Raw genomic sequence first — 15937 nt, forward strand, 5'->3', positions numbered from 1 at the left:
TCTATACAATGTTCTTCACATATCTGTTGTGTTAATGAACACACATTTTTATCTGAAGCTTCTGACAGTTTTTTCTTGAGCAAGTATTTTTCTTTCCTCTAATTTCTCTGTCTTTTTATGCATCTTTTGTGTGGACATTCTGGTCTTCTTACGTAATAGTAACAGTACACAATTTCTTTCTTATCCTTAGTAGGCTACTCTATTGTCTTTATGACTGTCTTCTGGCCTGTCAGTTTGTGACTTTTGTGGATGGGCAGTTTTTATCCTGGGTCCTGTGCACCCAGCTATCTTTATTTTTAACCTACTACTGTCCATGATATATGCCATATAAAATACAGTCTATATGTCAGTGTTGTCTTGGTGAGATTTTCTGAAAAACAGGGTCCACCTCATGAAGTTACTCACCAAGACTTGAGGATGAAGTCAATTCCAGCAATACTACTATCCTTTGCTTGCTGATTTATCGTCTCTCCATTCAGACCCCATTAAATTCCAACAGTACTACCCTTTTTTGCTTGCTGATTTATTTCTCCAATCTTTTATTGCTGCCTTTGTGGATTTTGGGATTTTTGTGTAAATAAATGAATGAAAATTGTAATGGAATGACGACTTTCATCTGCATTAAAACAAAGCCATATTAAGAAAGTGTATGTCCCCTCTTTTTCAGTATTTTCTCTTCCATAATGTGTATGTTTCAGGAAGGGTGTGGTGATGCCAGTCACTAGGCAGTTTGCAGGAGACTGAGCGTATCTATCTAGACTGAAAGTGAGGCTCCTTATGATGGTTTGGGGGAGCTATGGCAACTGAACATGGTTATGTGCATGTCTATAGTATGGTGCCATGCTTATGCTAAGACAGCAAAATAAATGCAAAGTGCTTTCACCTATGTCTGCTGGCCTGTTCACTCATTTAAACACTTGTAGAGCGCATCCTATCATGACATGTCAAAAGTAACACAATTCAACACCCATCAACGCTACAGAAGACCAAGGAAAGGTCCTACAGATGTAAAAACCATTCCAAATAGCTGGAAACAATGTCACTAATGGGATTCTAACCATTTTGGCATGTTAGCTGTTCTAGCAAGTGTATCGGTGATGAAAACCATGTTAGAGCCTTATGACCAAAAATGATGAAATTTAAACCCCTCCCCCAGAGCCCTTCACTTTTCATAGTCATTTGCCTATCCAGCATAGTCACAGAGCTTTGCACACTTTAGAATTGCATACAAACTAGATAAAGAACAACAAGAAATCCAGGTAACCTTGTTGCTGTTTTAGCCATAGGTTTCTCTGTAGTTAGACATAGAGTCCACTCTCACCAGACTGGACATGAACAGGGTAACCGTAAGCAGTCTGTCTGATGCCAGGATTGTAGATGTCACAAGGGCCTTTAAACCAGGCAGATATGACTACAACCTAGTGGTTGCCCATCTGTGGGTGAATGACTTGAGGCATTGCACCCAGAGAGACCTGCAGAGAGACATAATGGAACTTGCTATACTTGTATTAGAGGTAGGAAAGACACTAGTCTTGTAGTATCTTGTCTTCACCTAAAATGATTCCTGGATACCAAGACAAGATAATTGGTTTTAACATGTGGTTAAGTAGTTGGTGTCATTCTAAGGGCATCCAGTAGGTTTTGCTCTGGGATGAGATGGCAGATGAGCCTTTCTGTTTAGAAAGGGATTGCCCATACCTCTCATAACAGGGTTTCTACATACTGGCTATAGCCTTTGCCTAAAAAAATACCATGGGGTCAGCAGAGTAGCCCCAATGGGCACTCCTATATAGTAAACTCAAATTCAGACAGCATCATGGTGGCCCTGTTCAGTGAGAGGAGTCTAAATAGGAAATGCCTGAACTTGGGTCTGTCTTGCAACTCAAACACGATTATATTTATGTAGTTACTAAGACATGGTTTGTGTGGTGACACTACTTCCTCAATAGCAGGGTTTAGCACCTATCATTCCTTCAGGCCCTTTGGCAACAGTGGGGGCAGTATAAGTATTTGGCAGAGATGACATTACCTCATGTCAAATTGCCCCTGACCCTATATTTTACAAATCCAGCTATTATCTCCTTGCTGGCTACAGATGTCAGTGTCTTCCACAAATAATGGAAGTAACCTTAACGCTATTGAGAGGTTCAATATCAAACCAAATGCATTCTTGCTAGGGTATTTCAATTACCCAAGCATTGACTGGCACATTTGCACCTCTAAAAATGGATATGATCTGCATTTCCTAAACTTTGTTAATGCAAGTACACTGGAGACTGCTTCTGCACTTGTTTTTAGTCATTTTTAATTTAATTGCATTTTTTTAAACTGTTTGGTCTAACATTGCTACATACTCAAGTGTTGCTAGCTTGCACTGCATTTGAATTGTTTTTACTGCTGTTTTACCTACTTTTCTGTGTGTGTGTGTGTGTGTGTGTGTGTGTGTGTGTGTGTGTGTGTGTGTGTGTGTGTGTGTGTATATATATATATATATATATATATATATATATATATATATATATATATATATATATAAATCTAAGCCTGTTTCCTACCTTTCCTGTAACTAGTGTAGTCCAGATTCAGATTTGCTGTATCCAGGACTGTATGTAAGCTTCTGAGCCCCCCCCCAAGCTTTCTGTGTTGGAGGGAAGCCTTCTAGCTTATCAGTGGGAGTGGTAAAAGCACTAGGTAACCTATCTGGCAAATAAGGAGTGGTTCTGGCCCAGAAATTGTAGTTATTGGCCGTTTGAGCAGTTTTTCCATCTCTCAACTTTTTGATTTAAAAGCCCGCATTTGCACTTGTTTCCCCCCTTTCCTGTAACTAGTTTAGTCCAGATACAGATTCGTAGTTTTAACACTTGAATTTGCTTATTCGTGATCAGCACTTGTTCAGAACTTGTTATAAGCACTAAATAACCTACTAATTACTACAGCACTCAACCCTTCCTCATTACCTAGAGGAAAACAGTTTTGGTAATTACTTTCCTCACTTGCTTAGAGAAAAACAGCTCTTGTACTCACTTTCCTCACTTATCTAGAGGAAAATATTTTTTTATTCAGGCATGTCCAAGGATCAGTTTCCAGTGTTCTCCCCTGTCTTTCTGATGAATCTGGGCATCTTGGGGCAATGTAGAAATTGCTTCATGTACACAGACAAACCCTCTCCTCCTGCCACCCAACACTACAACCTGTGAGAGATGCACTTATCTAGCCAAACTGGAGGTAAAGCTCTCTCCAACCAAGACTGAACTTGACAGTCAAGAGGAGAAGGTAAACACTTGTGCCACACCACACTTATCACATAGTCTCACTATATCTGCACCACCAAAATCCACACATAGAAACACAAAAACATTCACGGAGGCTCGCAATAATAATCTGCTCAAGCAACAGAGACCTCCAAAGCAGAAATGCAAGCAGCCTCCACCCCCCCAACACAACCCAAATGACACACAGCCTGCAGACTTAGTGTGCCACTCAACAGCAGACAATAAGGCAAAACAACGTACCCAACACACTAGTCATAGGTGACTCTATAGTCAGGCACACTGATGTCCCACTCACCAGGCTAAACAAGAAGTTTACTGTCAGCTGCCTGTCGGGTGCCAGGATCCGCCACCTAACCCATGCACTCAGGTCACTCCACAACAAGTACAAATATGACTCTGTCATCGTCCATGTTGGTGTGAACGACCGGAGACGTACCTCCATGGACTACATGAAAAGAAACAAGGAAGAGCTCTCTGATCTTGTTGCCCAGGCAGGTATGCCTCTAGCCCTTGAGTAGCATTCTGCCATCACCCAGAATGATGCCGCAGTACAGGGATAAAATGATTGACTTCAACAATTGGCTAAGCTTCTGGTGTCATTCTAAAGGGATCCAGTATCTGTCTGCCTGGGATGATATGGTTGACAGACCGCCATGCTTTGCCAGAGATGGCCTGCAGCTATCACCCCTGGGATTCCGGATACTGGCTAAAGTTCTTGACGCCCCTATAGTGCCTTTTTTAGGCGAGGTTCAAATGACAAATTCACTACCATAACAGAAACAGGGAAGCAAAAACTGAGGGTGATGCTACCAATGCTAGAAGTCTAAATCTCAAAATGCACTCACTCAAGGCACTCCTTAAAATGGAGAACATCGACATCTGTGCAGTGACTGAGACCTGGTTCAAGGCTCCAGAGAGCACCCCTGCACTACCAGGCTATAACTCATGCCATACTTTTCGGCCATGTAACCTGGACCGGAACACGAAAGGCAAAGGTGTGTCCATATTCATTAAGGATATCCACACCTCCAGGATAGTTGCTCAGCATAATGTAGCCGAGGTTATCCAAGTGCAACTAACTCTGGGTAAAACTGCAATCCAAATTGTAGCTTGCTACAGATCCCCCACCATGCCCCAGGATTCCCACTCTTCTTTTCTTGATGTACTGGAAAATATTAGGGTTCAACCAAACACCCTAATAATGGGCAATTTCAACAACCCCACCATTAACTGGGAAAACTACTCATGTACCAACTCCTTTGCTCAACGCTTTCTGGAATTCATAAACTCCATTGCCCTGGATCAACTTATCCACACCACCACCTGGGGCAACAGTATCCTAGATCTAGTCATTAACAAAATGAGTGACCGGTGTTCCACACCTGAAGTCAACGCCTCATTGGTCCGATCCGACCATAATTACCCTAGATATCCACATCCTGCCCCCCCAGCCCCCATTAAAGAAACCATGGTAAAAAAAAATTCTCCAAAGTCAACTTCATGCTTCTTAAGACAGAAGTGGTGAACTTCATGACACCCATGCAGATGAACAGTACAGTTACGACTACTGAATCCTACACAATTGCACTTTATAAGCACTTACACGAGTGCATGGATTGTGCTATCCCAAACAGAACCAAGACACTATCCTCCAAAAAAGGAAGCCAATCTGGTGGTCCCCTGTCATAAACAAAACTGTACAACAGAAGGAAGAAACTGTTGCAAAAGAGTAAAATCCCATGAGTGGAGGAGCTCCCTGGTCAGCCTCAATAAGAAGCTGCGATCCCTGATAAAATCCTCCAAAGCTAGTTACAAAAACAAAATCGCCACTGATTCTAAAGACAACCACAAAGCATTCTATAGCTATGTCAAGAATCTCAATCGCAACACTCAGATCTGCTCTAAGGTACAGCACAATGGCACTAAATATACAGACCCAATTGATATTGCCAACATCCTGGCAGATAGGTTCAGTGCTAGCTCTATACTGGAAGAATGCAAAGTTCCTGTAATCATGGCTGCACAGGTAAAAACCACACTCTCCAAAGCCAAGAACACAGCATCCATGGGACCAGACAACATCCCAGGCTGCATTCTACACAAACTACAGAACGAACTGGCAGCCCACCTAAGTACCATGTTCAGTCATAGCCTCACCTCAAGCTTTGTGCCTGCTGAATGGCGCACATCAATGGTTATCCCACTCCACAAGGGGGGAGCCACCACAGACCCCGGAAACTACCGCCCCATTAGCCTGACGAGCCCGGTCTGCAAGGCCATGGAACGCATCATTATGGAACTTATAAACAAAGACATTGGTAATCTCCAAACTCTGGACCCCACCCAGTTTGGGTTTGTAAAAGGCAGATCATGTCTCCTAAACCTGATAGGCTTCATTGAAACAGTCACCAAAGCCGTAGATGAGGGTAAGGTGGATCACACAGCCTATCTAGATCTTGCCAAGGCTTTCGACACCATCCCCCACTCTGGAATTATAGATAAACTCACTAATCTAGGTATAATGTCACAAGATGGGTTGCCAACTGGCTCACTGACAGAACCCACACTGTGAAAGTAGCAGACTCCATATCCAACTTCAGACCAGTGACAAGTGGAGTACCATAGGATTCAGTCCTGAGTCCTCTCCTGTTTGATATCTACTTCTCTGAAGTACAGGTGAACACAGAAGGTCTTTGGCTAATGAAGTTTGCAGATGACTGCAAACTAGGTGCCATAATCGAAACTCCTAATGATGTGGACTTCCTACAAAAGGGCCTCACTGAGACAGATGCCTAGTGTCAAAGCCATGGCCTCAAGCTCAATGCCAAAAAGTGCATTGTCGTCCCCTTTGGTAAAAACTCTGTACCCATGAACTACAACATAGGCGGTAGTATACTTAACACTGAAAGTGTGATAAGAGACCTTGGGACACAGGTGGACGGTAGCCTCTCCTTTGATAATCACATCGAAACAGTAGTCAGGAAATCCTTCTACATGGCATACCTCATCACAAAAGGTTTCTCATCCAGAAAAAAAGTGGTCATTGTTCCCCTCTACTCATCACTCATTAGACCCATTATAGAGTACAACGCCCCTTTTGGTATGTACCTCACAAGACATCTTCAACAACTGGAAAGGCCGCAGAAATACCTCACAAAGAGGATTACCAGCCTCAAACAGATGCCCTATGCAAGACCGTCTCAAAAAACTCCAGCTTTACTCCATCACATATCGCCTACTCAGAGGTGATCTCTGCCTAACATACAGAGCTATTGGACATGCTCCACTTAAAGAAATCCCAATCCCTACACGCTCTAGGAACCTAAACCTTGTCACCACAATAAACAGAACATGCCAGAGGGATAGATTCCTGTCCCAGAGACTTCCCATACTCTGGAATGAACTACCTGTCTATAGCAAACAAAGCTCCTCATTAGCACTCTTCAAGAAAAATCTTGCTGATTGGATGGGAAATGGGAAATTCACCCTGGGGATCACTTCTGTGGCTCTGCTCGACAGTGGCACAGGAAAATAATTTTCTTGGGTGGCAAAAGCCAGGGTACCTTTTTGGCTGGGCTTGTATAAGCTCCAGGGCCGATAGCCTAGTACCTACCTATGAACCTATAAATTGTAAAACTGCAAACTAGAGGCTCTAAAATATTTGACCTTGCCCTTGCCAACCTAGACCCGCTACTTGTACTCCACCACATATCTCCTCAGCCCTAGTTAAATCTGACCACAAGTACAATCCTCTGTCAGGCCTAGTGGTACCACTCCAAAAGGACTTCACCAGGGCAAACCTACTTCAGCTTGTAGAAGACGTAGGCAAAATTCCCAACAATATCCCACAGGGGAACTTAAGAAGGCTGCCACATTCACCTCTGATGTTTGCCATCACCTAAACAGCTGCACAGAGAAGTTAACTGCCCACCCTAAATATAACCCCAGACACAAAATCCCTCCTCAAAAAAAGAAACAAGGCCTGGACAAACTACCTCAACAGTAAATCCCAATTGAACAAACAAATATACGTTGAACTATGTAACAGCTAAAAAAATCACCAAAACAGACAAAACATCTTACTACCAAAAGTTACAGGATAAGCACAGGAACAACCCACAAGCATTTTGGGCAGCAGTTAACTCTATTTTACAACCAGTTAAACAACTACTTCAACCCCAAAAACAGATAACCAAGAAGGCATCCCCACTCATTTTAATAAATACTTTAAAGAAACCATCCAGACCCTTGCAAACAACAAACCCTATGACAACATCCTCACCTCAGCAAATCCACACACCCCCACCCCAACTAAAATTGCCCCAAGTTCAGCTTCCACCCAGAACCAACCAAATCCATTGAAAAACTACTCTGCAAGCGCAAACCAACGTCTGTAGCCGCAGATAAATTACCCACTGAATACCTCCACCTGGCTGCAGAAGCCATATCATATCCCGTCTCCATTCTAATTAACAGATCCATCTCCGAGTGTATAGTACCCAAGCTATGGAAAATATCACATATCATCCCTCTACATAAAGGGGAAACCTCCCTGGAACTCAATAACTACCGCCCTATAGACATACTACCCCCTTTATCTAAAATTTTAGAGAGGGTAATACACAAGCAACTAATGAAATATCTCCTAGAAAATAATCTAATAGCAACACAACTTGGCTTTAGACCCTTCCATAGCACCACCACCACACTAACAGAATTCACCAACATTGTCAATACTCACAGAAACAACGGACTGCTGGTATCTGCCACCTTCCTTGACTTGTCCAAAGCATTTGATATGGTTAACCACAATAAACTACTTTCACTAGCAACTCTAAACCTTACCACCCCTGCCATCTCCTGGTTCAAACACTACCTAGAGGAAGGAAACTAGCTGTTATGTGGCAAAACCAACTCTCCCCCTCCCTACCAGTCTCCTTTAGGAGCACCCCAAGGCTCCATCCTGGGGCCACTTCTTTTTACCCTCTTCACCAATCATCTCCCAAACAGTATTCCTAAAGTCTCAGTAGTGCAATATGCAGATGATACCACCATAATATGCGCAGCCAAATCAATAGACATCCTTCACTCCCTAACACAAGAATGCTTTTCCCTAGCAGAAACTTGGATTACAAACCAAAGGCTCATTCTGAACCAAAGTAAAACAAAGCTACTACTCTTTAACACCCACAGAGCCACACCTCACACTGATTCTTTCTTCATCTCCTCCTTTAACAAGACCACAATCACCCTCACAAATCATACCAAACTCTTAGGGATTAAAATAGATAATCACCTTAGATTTGACCTACATATTTCTATAACTATAAAAAGTACATAAAAACTTGGCCTACTGTATCACAATAAAAAAATCCTCACTGACCACTCCAAAACTACAGTAGCAGGGACTCGCATACTGTCCACCCTACTTTTTATGCCTCTCCCGTGCTTACAAATCTCCACAAATCCGACCTAAACAAACTTGATAGTTATAATAAGATAGCCAAATTTGCTACAACCTCTCCCATCAGAACACATCACTGTGAATGCCTAAAAAAAATCAATTGGCTAGAACTACCACTACTACTTCAACCCAATCAACTATCACTAGCCCACAAAATAATACAGAAGTGAAAAAGCCCCAGCCCTACAAAATCTTTTGCAACCCTATACAACCGCCAGGCCCTTGAGGTCTAGCACACAAAACCTCCTCAAGGTAACCAAATATAACAATGAAACTGGTAAGTCTGTCTACAGCCACTGTATAGCAAAAACCTGGAACTCCCTTCCTGCTCACATAACTGACAACAAATCCCCATCACAGTTCAAGAAACTTGTTAAAACTCATTGTTTGAATAATCGACTGTGCTGCTGTATCCCCCTGGCTAATGTCTCATTAGAACACTTCACCTAACTTAAGTAACTCTGCTAAGCCAACCAATCATAGTACTGTACCCACTTAGGACTATTAATCTACTGCTCATCCCATCTCTCCAGGAGATAGGGAAAACTACCCCAGCAATGTGCTTTCCATAAGCAACTAAAACCAGGAGAAGACATTGTAAATCAATGTATCCTTCCCAACTAAAACCAGGCAAAGACGCACAGTAAATCAATTTATCCTTCATAACTATAGCGAGCATCATCTTCTCTCTCGGAGCCTTATTTTACGTCTCTCTGATTTTACTCTGATAGTAATTCTATCACAGGAGTCATAAACTTAGGAATATCTTCAAAAATGTGATGATATGTTGTAGAGAACGAATGTATCCTGTTAGTTAATATGTATGTCAAAGTCTCTTCTATGGAAATTGTATGTCAAAAGTCTATGTTTGTAAAAAAAATTGTTCTCCCTGGGCCTCCACTGAAAATGGACTTTTGTAATCCAGTTGGAATCTCCCGGTCAATAAATGTAAAATAAATAAATATAAGGATACATTCAGGAATAAGCTTCTCTTGTGGAACTCACATATTAATAAATTGTATAACAATGGAAATGATGAAAATTTATAAGAAATCTCCATTCCCAAATCTCAGTATTACATTGAAATATGCCAGCAAGGAACTTGAGCACAACTAGGAAATGTAAGCAAGAGTACAAGCTTAAGGTTGCTACAGATACCATAGGAAACTACAAGTCTTTTATCAGTTGTCAGGTAATTAAGGAATAATGTCCAACAATGAACTGAGCTCTTGTGTAATGATAACAAATACAGCAATCCCAAGGATACAGCTAATATATTAGCAGACAAATTTAGTGCTAACTTTACCCTACCTACACACCCACATTGTGTTCCCCCACTATCCCTGAAAATTTAGTTTTCAATTAAATCCCTTTGAAACAAGTCTTAAATCCCTGCCAAAGACTACACAAGAAATGCCTCCCTAAAACTAGATAACATAGTAGGTGGCATTCTCACAGATGGCAAGTACATACCATACGACTTCTCAAACGTTTCAGCCTCAACTTTCTCCACAGGATTTGTGCCTGATGCTTGTACAACAACCACTATGACTGTCGTTCACAAGGATGTCCCCTCTACAGGTCCATGCAGCTATAGGCTCATCCGTCCTGCCAACCATATATGCAAAGCCGTAGAATGTGTCGTAGCAGAACTCTTTTATGCAATCACAAGCAACTTAATGGATCTAAATCCCAATATAGGTTGGTTTTGTGAAGGGTAGTTCCTGTCTCCTGAATCTTTTAAGCTCCTTTGAAAAGATTACAGAGGCTGTGGACATTAGCAGTGTGCACTGAATAGCAATTTCAATCTGGCAACTTCTTTGGACACTATCCCTTATGCTAGTGTTATTAAAAGATTAGAAAAACCTAATGTAAACACTTATGTTGTCCACTGGATTGCAAGTTGGCTATCAGATAGATTTGGTTGTGAAATTGCTTGTAGTCTCTCTGAATGTAAAATTGAAAGTAGTAGAGTACCACACAGATACGTGCTGGGCCCTCTCTGGATGTTGTATTGTAACTAGTGTGGTAACACAGGGATCGGTGCTGGACCCTCACTAAATGTTACATTATGACTTGTACCTCTTAACTGTACAGATTTTTGCAGAATGTCCAGAGTTTTGCCACATTGTTGGTCTGCTCGTCATACAATTTTGGTTTTCTGGCAAATCAGCGAGGATTAAAGTCAGAAAATAATGACAGATGTTTGAGTTAAACTTCATACTCTTCAGAAAATTAATGCTAATGCAAAAAAATCTGTTCTATCAACTTTCTATGTAAGAGTAATATTTAAAAATTGTCCCTATTTTTGGGCCTTTGTTTCCCCCATTATATACAGCTTTGTCCAGATTTCTTGGTCTTAGAGGTTAAGAGGTATGCTTGTGTGGCACCACAGGGATCAGTGATGGGCCCTCACTAAATATTACACTGTAACTAGTGCAGTACCATCGAAATCAGTGTTTGGCATTTATTTTGCAGACTTCCAGTGCAATATCCCAGAAGTGTCATTGACCAAGATTGCTGATGACTCTATGCTGGGCACTGTTATCCACTCATATTAAACAGCTCTGGCAAGAGCTGTAATATGTCCATACCCGGTGTACTGAAGACAGTCTCAAGATAAGTGCAGCACAGTATCATTCTGCAAAAAAGCTGCTCCAGGCTCATACGTTATAAGCAATACTCCTCTTCATACAGATACGATCATGAGATCTAGCTGGTTATGTGGACAATTCTTTCTCATTCAGTCATGGAGTTTCCACCACAATTAGCACAACCTTCTATCTGTATCATACCTAGTTAATTTCCAAGGGAATGTCTTCAAGATCTAAATAAGTCTTCCTGTACTCTTCCCCTATCAGGCCTATCAAAGAATATAGTGCCCACTTTGGAATGTATAAATCAAAGCATATTGCACAACTAGAAACATCCCAAAGATACCTTACAAAGAAAATCAAAGTCCTTAAATCTTTCAGGTATCCAGATAGATTAGCACAGCTCTCGCTATACTCAGCCTGGAGGCTACTGATCTGAAGTGACCTGCATCTTTTTGAGATTTGAAAGACCAGTCCTTTTTGCCTTTCTCTTGCTTTGCAAAAGTAGTAGCTTTTCAAACACCTGCATTCATACCTCTCACTTGTCCAGATTTTTGCAGAATGTCCAGATTTTTGGCCTATTCCCAGTAACATTTGTGATTTTTTTGGCAAATCATTGAGATGATCTGAGGACTGAAGTCACTAAATAATGACATACATTTGAGTTTCAGATATAAGATCCTTAAATGTATCACACAGCAGAATGCGATCCCGATCACAATAAAGGACGTCTTCTTAAATTAAATCAACGGCAGCCAAAAATAACTGAACAAAAACAGTTTATTAAAGAAAATACTCCATCCAGAACCTTAGATTAAGCGCTTTCGTCTCCAACACGGAGACTTCATCAGAATCTAAGGTATAACAACACCAAATCACTTTTATACTAAATACATTCAATTAGCTGGCATCTAATTAGATAAATTAATAAATTGATGAATAGCTTCAGTTTGTCTTAAAAAACCATGCCACAAAATGGCATGCTAAAAAATACTGGAGACATTATACGAACATTTAAAAAACCTGTATAAGTAAAAAACACACCATATAAGTATGGGAAATACACAGTAAATAGGAAAAAAAATCATAAAAAGTATATGTAATATTATTATGCATATTGTACTGTTTAAAAATTTAAAAATGATATAATTTACAGATATAGGAGGAATAGAAATATCAAGAACATCTTAGAAAAACAAGGTAATAACACACATGAGGCAAATAAGAAATGTGGGACATTTAAATGTGGTAGATGCGCACAATGTGCATTTATAGCAGGACAAAAGGAGATTGGAATACCTAGTCTTAGAACAACCCTGGTTGCCAAAACTTACAGTAGCTGTTATACAAAAGGGGGTGGTATACCTTGTTTTTTGTAAAATCTGCTGGAGCTACTATGTTGGAAAAATTGAACGACACCTACGATCCAGAATTTACGAACATAGAGACATTAGTAAACAAAATGAAAATAATGCATTGTATAGACATGTATTGGTCTGCCAAAATGCAGATTTCAAATTCTGGGTAATAGAGGAATTAAAATGTCTTGAGAGAGGTGGTGATTGGGAAACCCAACTGGAGTTAAAAGAAATGATGTGGCAGCTTAGATTGGACTCTTGTTGTGGCAAGGGCCTTAATGACCACATCTCTATTACCCCAGCATTGAAAATGCTCGCAGGTGATCCCAAGAAACACAAAAAATGAATGTTACTATATATATATATATATATATATATATATATATATGTATATATATATATATATATATATAAAAAATGAATATTATTACAATTATCAAAGAACAACAATATTATTATAGATGTTGTTTTTCTAAGGTTGTTTATGTCTAATTTTTCAAAAAACCTGAATAGATGTATACTGCTAGATGTGTCTAGCAATACACACATTGTTGGTAATAGTTCAACCTTCTCATTTAATTTAATTTAATTTTATTGGAAATAATTTTAGTGGAATTGATTTTTAAACATCTAAATATATGTATATAGTCCTTGGTCTTTCATCTTTTATGTCACAACATAAGAAAAAATATATGGAAGAGTATAGGAAAAGATATATAGGACGTGTATTTATTTGAATGTATTTATTTGAATATTATCACATATATATTTTTTTTATTATACATTTTATTTTATTTACATATATTTGATATATTTATACATTTCATATATTTATATATATTTTTTACATATATTAATGTTTGACATACTGTTTAATATACATATTTTTAAACAGTACAATATGCATAATAATATTACATATACTTTTTATGATTTTTTTCCTATTTCCTGTGTATTTCCCATACTTATATGGTGTGTTTTTTACTTATACAGGTTTTTTAAATGTTCGTATAATGTCTCCAGTATTTTTTAGCATGCCATTTTGTGGCATGGTTTTTTAAGACAAACTGAAGCTATTCATCACTTTATTAATTTATTATCTAATTAGATGCCAGCTAATTGAATGTATTTAGTATAAAAGTGATTTGGTGTTATACCTTAGATTCTGATGAAGTCTCCGTGTTGGAGACGAAAGCGCTTAATCTAAGGTTCTGGATGGAGTATTTTCTTTAATAAACTGTTTTTGTTCAGTTATTTTTGGCTGCCGTTGATTGAATTTAAGAAGACGTCCTTTATTGTGATCGGGATCGCATTCTGCTGTGTGATTTTGTGTGGAAGTTTTGGTTACTAGTTTTCGTTATCCTTAAATGTATGTTAAAATAAACCATGTTACTCTCACAACTTTCTAAGTTTTTAAGAGCAATATTTAAAATATGCCCATATTTTTGGGCCTTTGTCTCCCCATTTTGTTGGGCTTTGTGCAGATTTCATGCACTAAGAGGTATGCCAGCACTACTCTAAATCTACACCAGCAAATAAAGAGGACAAATTGAACAGAGAGGTTTCTAACTCTATGTATTACTTTGCCTGTGGAATAAGTTACCACTACAAGTCAAATAAATTGCTACTTTGATTACCTTTCAGGCTAGTCTTAGTGATGTGACTGGTATTCACCAGTTTACACCAGGGCTGTTATGTACAGCCTTACAAGATATGGGAGGTAAGCACTGTCAAGTGCTCAAAAAGGGAGGTGTAAGTTTTTGTGTCTGCTTAGATCTGCAAATGGCTAGGCGTCGTATGGTTCTTGTGATTGCTTGCCTAGTATTTGTTCCTATGTGCCCATTAGATGCACCCATTGGGTTTTGGCAGATACTTCTAGATCCAAACAGCATGAAGCTGAGAAAACATGATCACTCCATTTGGGAGATTCTGTTTCAGACAATTAACTTTGGTGTGTCTGCACCTCAAAATTTTCAGTGTGTAGTGAGTAACCGGAGGCCATGTGTTAGTTTTGTGGTTATAATGTGTGACATTTTTGTGTTTGAGCCTAATAAACTAATGAATGATTAGAGGTTAGATCCTGTGCTTCTGACTATTAAGAAATATGGGCTAAAGATAAATAAATTGAAATACTGTTTTAGCAAATCTGAAATTCAGCATTTTGGACCTTGTAACAGTGTTGACGTATCAGGTTTGATGAAAGCAAAGTTAAAGCTCTGCCTAACTTGCACAGTCATGCCAATCTGATGGAACTTTGTCAAGTGCTTGGCATGCTTAATTTCTTGAGCAAAAATGTCTGCGTGGTGGCCAGGTGTAAATGCAGATAGTGCAAAACTCGTGACCGCTTATTTCTGTGTAGAGCATAAGCCAGCTCAAAGAAAAGTATGTCTTATGACTGAAAAATTGACCAAACATCCCATAATTAGTAGTCAACGAGTGATATCTTGCTATAAGATCATATTCTCAAGGTGGTACTTACCCAAAAAAATAATCACAAACAATGGAATTCCATTTCTCCACACACAATTCTAAAACTTCAGAGAGTAAAGGTTTGTTCATACTGCACTGAATACTCACTGCCATCAATCAAATGATGCTGAAGAGAGAGCAGTACAAAATTCTTAGTCAACCAGATTCACATATTGTTTTACTGTCTTAAAGAGAAACTCTGCAAAGCTAGTGTGAATGCCTGTTCAGCTAATGTTGAACAGGCAAATCCAAACAAATGTTTCTGCACTAAAGTCAAAACTACAGCCTAGACTATTCTGTATAAAATAGTCAAAAAAAGAAATCAAAGGGCCAAACTTATATATAGCTGGTTATATAGTAGAAGGCATTGTACCTGTTCTCTACCTGGAACTGGACCAAGCAGTTCACCTCAAACTGGAGGGGAAAGAAGAATGGAAGATGACATGTGACAGTGGAAATGTCCACTAAACCCAGGTCATATTTAATGCAAACAGATGATGGAGCCATTGTAAAGAGAAATGGGAGACTCATTCAGGCCACATATGAGATGCTCAGCCTAGAGAGTGGCATTTTGTTTTCTGCATATGTTTTTCTGAACTGAAAGAGCAACGGTTCCTCATTGGATCATGTTTGCAGTGGCCCATAACTATATGGGACTTATTCTGCCAAACATATTGGGCATCTGGTCAGTCTACAAAGCTCCAGGCTCCTTTCTCACACATAGTACATTCACCATTAGTACAAGAATGTATGTTGGTATAAGAAAAAGATGTACAGGTA

General features: G+C 39.5%; 1 protein-coding gene across 1 annotated transcript in view; it reads left to right on the plus strand.

The window, feature by feature from the left end:
* Window positions 1-15937, plus strand: part of CDC42BPG (CDC42 binding protein kinase gamma) — a 1192486-nt gene that overhangs the window by 1090568 nt on the left and 85981 nt on the right. The gene's annotated exons all lie outside the window — the stretch shown is intronic.

The sequence above is a fragment of the Protopterus annectens genome, chromosome 6.part1 (assembly GCF_019279795.1).
Source record: "Protopterus annectens isolate FY-2018-M chromosome 6.part1, PAN1.0, whole genome shotgun sequence".
Classification (NCBI taxonomy): Eukaryota; Metazoa; Chordata; order Ceratodontiformes; family Protopteridae; genus Protopterus; species Protopterus annectens.